We start from the raw sequence: 6,609 nt of genomic DNA on the forward strand, positions 1-6,609 counted from the left end.
TTATCAGTTAGTACAGTTCCATCAAAAACAACATGGATAGATTCTTCAACATTTAAAGAATTTTTATTAAATACTCTATATGCTTTGCTAACTGAAGAATATCCAAGAAATATTCCCTCCGTAGATTTAGCATCAAAGGATTTTAAATTATTTTTACTATTATCAAGAATAAAATATCTGCAGTCAAATATCTTGAAATAGGAAACCACACTTTTTCTTCCATACCAGATTTCATATGGTGTTTTAACATGATTCTTATTAATCATTGATCTGTTCTGAGTGTAACACGCAGTGTTTACTGCTTCAGCCCAAAACCTTTGAGAAATACCGGAATCAGCAATCATTGTTCTATCAGCTTCTTTGAGGGTCTGATTTCTTCTCTAAGTTACACCATTTTGCTGAGGTGTTCTAGCTGCTGAGAGTGCATTCTTGATTCCAGTATTTTCTAGAAAAGTTGAAATATTTTGATTGATGAATTCAGTCCCTCTATCAGACCTTATTCGATCAATCCCAACTGATTTTTCATTTAAAAGTCTTTTGAAGAGCTTAATCAGTTGTGCAGCAGTTTGGTCTTTTGATTTGAGAAAAATTACCCAAGTAAATCTTGAAAAGTCATCCACAACTACTAGGGTGTATTTCATTCCCCCTAAACTCATGACTGGTATTGGATCAAAAAGATCCATGTGCAACAGTTCTAAGTATCGGGAAGATGGTTTACAACCTCGGTTTTTGAATGAAGATCTTACTAGTTTTACAAACTGACATGCTGAACAAATTTTATCTTTTGAAAAATCTATTTTGGGCAAACCAGTTACAAGATCGTGGTTACTCAGATAGGCAATAGATTTAAAGTTTAAGTGTTTTAATCTCTTATGCCACAACCAGTTTTTAGAAGATTTGGAAACAATAAAACAAAATGGTGCATAAGGTTATTCAGTCCAACTGACTTTGTAAGTATTACCAGAACGATTTCCAGTTAGGATGACCTCATCAGTTGAGTCTCTAACTGAACACGTGTGTCTGTCAAACTGAATTGAGAAATTATTGTCGCATAACTGACTGATACTAATCAAGTTATACTTCAAATTCTCCACTTGCAAAACATCTTTAATTGTAAAGTTACCATGGATAAGCTTACCCTTACTCACAGTTTTACCTTTGGAGTTGTCTCCAAAACTGATGTTTGGTCCATTATATTTGATCAGTTGAGATAGCAAATTTTCATCTTCTGTCATATGTCGCGAACAACCACTGTCTAGATACCAAGTTGATTCTCTTGTTGTACCTGTTACATGCAATAAAAAACAATATGTAATTTTGGTACCCATATTCTGTAAAGTGCCCTAGAACTTCTTGTTTGAAAATTTGCGGAAAATTAAAAATTTTCTTTTTAAAAGAAGTTAAATGGCCTCATTCATAAAATCACTGGTGAATCAAGTTCAATATTTCAAAATATTGCAGCGGAAGAAAATAAAGTTTGTCAAAGATCACAATTTAAAAATATCCAACGAGTGATAAAATGTTTGCGGAATAAAATAACAACTGCTGCTATGAGGTCCTCGGGTGCCACTACTGCCGACCCAAGCTGGCTCACTGGTCCCCGCCATCGGCCCTGGCCTCATCAGTACCTACAACAATCAAGTCTAGTGAGCCTAAAGACTCAGCATGCATATATCGCAGGTAACGGGTAAAAATCTGAATTAAAATATGCATGAGATAACATATCCTGTCTTGAGGCATGCTGAAAATAATCTGTACTGAGCAATTATAATACGTGCATAACTGAACTGATAATCACAGTAAAAAAATGTTTGCTCCTTGGAGCCTGCACTGAAATAACTGGTAAAATTTTCTGTTGAGATTATGTTTTACGCCTGTGGCCCCTGCACTAAGCTGAACTGATCGTTAACTGGCTACCGGGGAGGCTGAAACTGAACTGAGCTGGCCGGTCACTGGCGACCGGGTGGTACCATACTGAACTGATCGGTCACTGGCGACCGTATAAAATAACACTCCCACATAGTGAATGACTCACAAGCCATATCGCATAAATCTCAAAAATAATCATTTTCTATTTAATGCACGTAAAATAATTAACTGGCATAATGAAAATATCCCGTAATTTTACCAACTGGATTGGATTGGATCGTCCCCAGGCTCGCTGCAACCTAACTGTGCCATGAAAAATATGCAATAGTTTAAACTTGACCAACTATGCAATTTAGTTCAAAAGATGCGACTATGACGCCTAATGACTTCGCATTTAATCATGACTCCGAGCCAACCTGAACCGACACCAAACCGACGTATAGTCATGATTATAATACGCTGAAAAATCATAAAATAATGCTCCTAAAATGATAGGGTCGAAATCTAGGTGGAATGGAGGCCAAAACACGAAACGCTCTTTCGAGAGTCAATTTGGCACATCGCACCGTAAATTCTCGTACGACCTTAAAAATGATCCGAATCGCGAGCGGTCAAAAACATGACCTTTGTAACTCACTGGGGCACTGTCCAGTCCAAGGCCATAGGCTAGAAGCTGACCGAGAACTCGAACGAGCCTCCGAACCGACACAGCAACTTGCTGTAATTTTCCAGCAGTTGCAACCTTGCTTGCATCGCGTCGTTTGCGAGACTTTTGGCCATTGGGTCTTGAACCACCGACCAAATCCTCTCCAAAACGTCCCAAGGAATGATTCGAACCATGGCTAAGGGCCCTAGGCCAGCCATAATCCGCATCACACCATAACTCAAACGACACTCCAACCGAGCCCCACGTGTATGTGTGTGTAGTGATGTACTTTGATCGTTGTCTTGTGTCGTTCCAGTGGCCATTTGTTTGACCATGACACGATCTAGACATCTAAGGACATGGTATGAACCGTGGCTAAGGGCCATAGGCCAACCAAGATCCATACCACTCCACAAACTCGAAACACAAATGCTGTACCAAAACCGAAGGGCAGAGAGGGGAGGGGCTGTTCTTGTTTTTAAATTAAAAACCGATGAGCCATGGACCAAGCCACCAAAAGGGTGACTTAGGCACGTCTTAGACTTGCTAGGGAAGGGATCTAACCATGGCTATAGGCCCTTGGGGCAGCGAGGATCAGATCCTTTCTCCTTGACAGCAACACTAAAATTTTGAGACCCAAACTTGTACCGATGGAAAGTTGCTGTAAATTTCGAATTCCAAGCAGAGTGACTAAAATATTGGACTAAAGTGATCCTAATCCATGTTAGGACATGTCTAGATGTCGCCTTGGGAGCCTGGAATCGAACCAATATCTGAAACTCACAACACAAAGCAAACCGTGAAATGCATCTTAAAATCGAAAATTCTGCATCTGTAAGTTTCTGAAATTTGCTGATATAATTCGGTTTTAGCATGATAAAACCTGATCATGTACTGAAAAATAATTGATAATATGACTTGATTGAGGTTTGAAAGAAATCTAGATATGCCTGGTTTCGTTTTGAAAGAAAACGAACGAAACGACGACGACGCGGCACGGAGGAGTGGAACGCTTTCTTGTCTACCTTTCTTGCTCTCGATTATTCTCTCCTCTATTAAACTACGAACCTCATGGTTTTAACACTCTGAAAATGCTCTGAATTTCAAAATTTGGGAGAGGGGAAATGGTTAGGAGTGTGTGAGGGAGATCCACTAATAAAGGGATACCAAGTCTCCCTTCCTTTGAAATTTGAAAAGTTGTTGCTATCAAATGATATGTGGGATGGTTCTAGAATGTAAGTGGCCGAATTCTCTCTTGTTTCTGGACTAGGATATGTCCACTAATTAATTAATTAAGGGTGGTCATTAAATGGAAAGATTATCATGCTAATAGATGACAAGGAAAGGGTCAAAAGTGAGTTGGCATATCATAGTTGACACACTAATGGGGTGGCCGAAATTTGCAATAAAATGAAGGGGAAATATGGTTATCTAGTTGATAATTAATAACTCTTAAAAGCCTCACTAATCCCTTAAATAATTTATTGAATAAAACCCTTAATTAAGTAACTTAAATGAGCTCATTTCTTAATCACCTCAAATAATTAAATTAAATCCTCAACTTCTCTTTTTAACTTAAATGAACTTACTTCCTAGCTAAATTAACTTCTGGAAGTATTTCTCCAATCTTAAATTCTATCTCAAAACTCCAACTCCGGTCCGGCCTCACTGAAATAACTGAAATGCTAAAAATCAAACTACTGAACTGAAATAATAAATAATTAACTTCAAACAAATGCATTTAAAATAATCATGCAATGAAGTCAACTAAATTTTAAAAATCTAGAATTATGCATGGCTTATACGTCTACTGATTTACGGGTTCTACATATTCACTTGGGTCCTAAACTGATTAGTCCTTTGGGAACTCAGACTTGAATCAGTCTAAGTGATTTCCCAGCTGCTGCGTTCCAAATGGTTTTTCTTGAATTTTTGGCAGTATGTGTGTGATGTGAGGATGAAACAGTAGAATTATTTCTTTTTTCAACTGACTGCTCTTTTGATACCGTTTTTGAACTGGCTTACAGTTGTAATAATTGTAATAGCCATTCCTTGAGTACTGATATTTGTAACTGAATCGTTTAGGAGATCAGTTTCTTGTATCAGTTGAACTCTCTGAGCTATATCCAATACCATACCGTTTGCCTTTGTTCTCACTTTCAGTCGATTGAACAATTGGTTTACTTGGTTCTGAATGTTCATTTACCATGATTGATTTTACAATGGTAATATATTTTCCTTTGTTATTATTCAACCTTGGCTGAGTATCACTTGCAGAGTTTTCAACATGACTGTTAAAACCTAAACAAGTTTTATCAGCAGCTGATTTCTGAGCATTCTGCATTTCAGTGAATGTAATTGAGGATTTGTTTCAAGCTAGAATCATTTCTGTATTTTTTGAAATCTCTGTTTTTAACTGACATATCAAAGCTTGGTTCTAGATCAGTTCGGAATTTTGCTTCGCAATCTCTCCTTTTAAATTCAACACTTCAAATGACTTATCAATTTCAGTTCTGTTATCATTGGGATCATTTTGCTCAGCTTTGACCTTCTCAAATGATCGAGAAAGTTTATGATACTCATTTACCATGTCATGCAATGTGGTAATGAGTTCCTCACGAGTGAAATCAGTGGAGCTAAAGTCAAATACATGTTCACTTGCTGAATCCAATTCAGCATCATCTGCCATCAAGCACTTGACTTCCTGTTCATCATCACTTGAGCTGCTTGGGCTTTCTGGTTCTGATTCATCACTATCAGTTTCAGCCCACTTTGATTTTCTCTCTTCAGCCAAGAGCACTTCATGCTTCTTTTTGGATGATCTCTTGTCATCGTTAGTCCTTCTCCTGTGCTCATAGGGCTTCTTTGCTTTTTCAGTCGATCCTCGACTGTCCTTCTTTGGTTAAGGACAGTCTGCTATGAAATGACCTGATTTGCCACAGTTGTAGCAAACATAGGATTCTTCTTTGGATTGGTTCTTCTGATATTGCTTCTGGAAGTTTCCTTGATTCTTCCTCATAAACCTTCCAAATTTTTTGATAAACAATGACATGACATCATTCTTAAGTTGATCAGAAGATCTGTCAGTTGAACCAGTTGGTTCCTATCTGACAGCAGTTAAAGCAGTTGTAGCAGCTGGTGTAGAAGGTTCCCCTTCTCTGGTCTGTAGTTCAAATTCATATGCCTTTAGATCAGCAAATAGAGCATGTAGTTCAACTTTGTTAAGATCTTTTGATTCACGAATAACCATGGTCTTGACATCCCACTCTTTGGGAAGACCTCTTACCACCTTCAGTGCCACTTCTTTGTTTGAGTACACTTTTCCAAGTGCATTCAGTTCATTGCTGATGCAGCTGAATCTTTCATCATATTCGTGCATAGACTCTCCAGCTTTCATCTTGATATTATCAAATTTTTGAACAGCAACTGATAGCTTGTTCTCCTTGGTTTGTTCATTTCCTTCACACAACTGGATAAGTTTTTCCTATATCTCTTTGGCCATTTTGCAAATTTTGATTTTGCTGAACATGACTTTGTCCAGTGTTTTGTATAAGATGTCCTTGGCCACATAATCCAAGTTTGCTTTTCTCTTGTCCTCAGTTGTCCATGCATCTCTTGGCTTTTCTATACGATGAGGTGCCCCGTCAGCAATGACAACTGCAATGTTTGCTTTTAGAATATTCATGGGACCATCAGTGATGACATACCACATGTCATCGTCTTGTGAAGCTAAATGAGCCTGCATTCTTATTTTTTCCAGTCGTCAAAATCCTCTCTGTAAAATATTGGTATTTTTTTGAATGAAGACATGTTGATCAGTTGTGAGTAAGAATATTCTGAGACAAGATTCAACCGCTCTGATACCACTTGTTAGGATCGGTTGATAGGTTGAAAGGTATTTAGAAGGGGGAGGGGGTTGAATAAACACTTACGATTTTTATAACCTTTTCGAATGAAGTTTCAATTTAGTGATAAACTGAAACTTAAGAATCTTGTCAGTCGATGACAATCAATTTAACTGAATATAAAACTGACTGAAAGATAGAATAAATGACTGAAGTAATAACATGAAGATTTATGGATGTTCGGAGATT

The sequence above is a fragment of the Primulina tabacum genome, chromosome 5 (genome assembly GCF_025594145.1).
Source record: "Primulina tabacum isolate GXHZ01 chromosome 5, ASM2559414v2, whole genome shotgun sequence".
NCBI classification, from domain to species: Eukaryota; Viridiplantae; Streptophyta; class Magnoliopsida; order Lamiales; family Gesneriaceae; genus Primulina; species Primulina tabacum.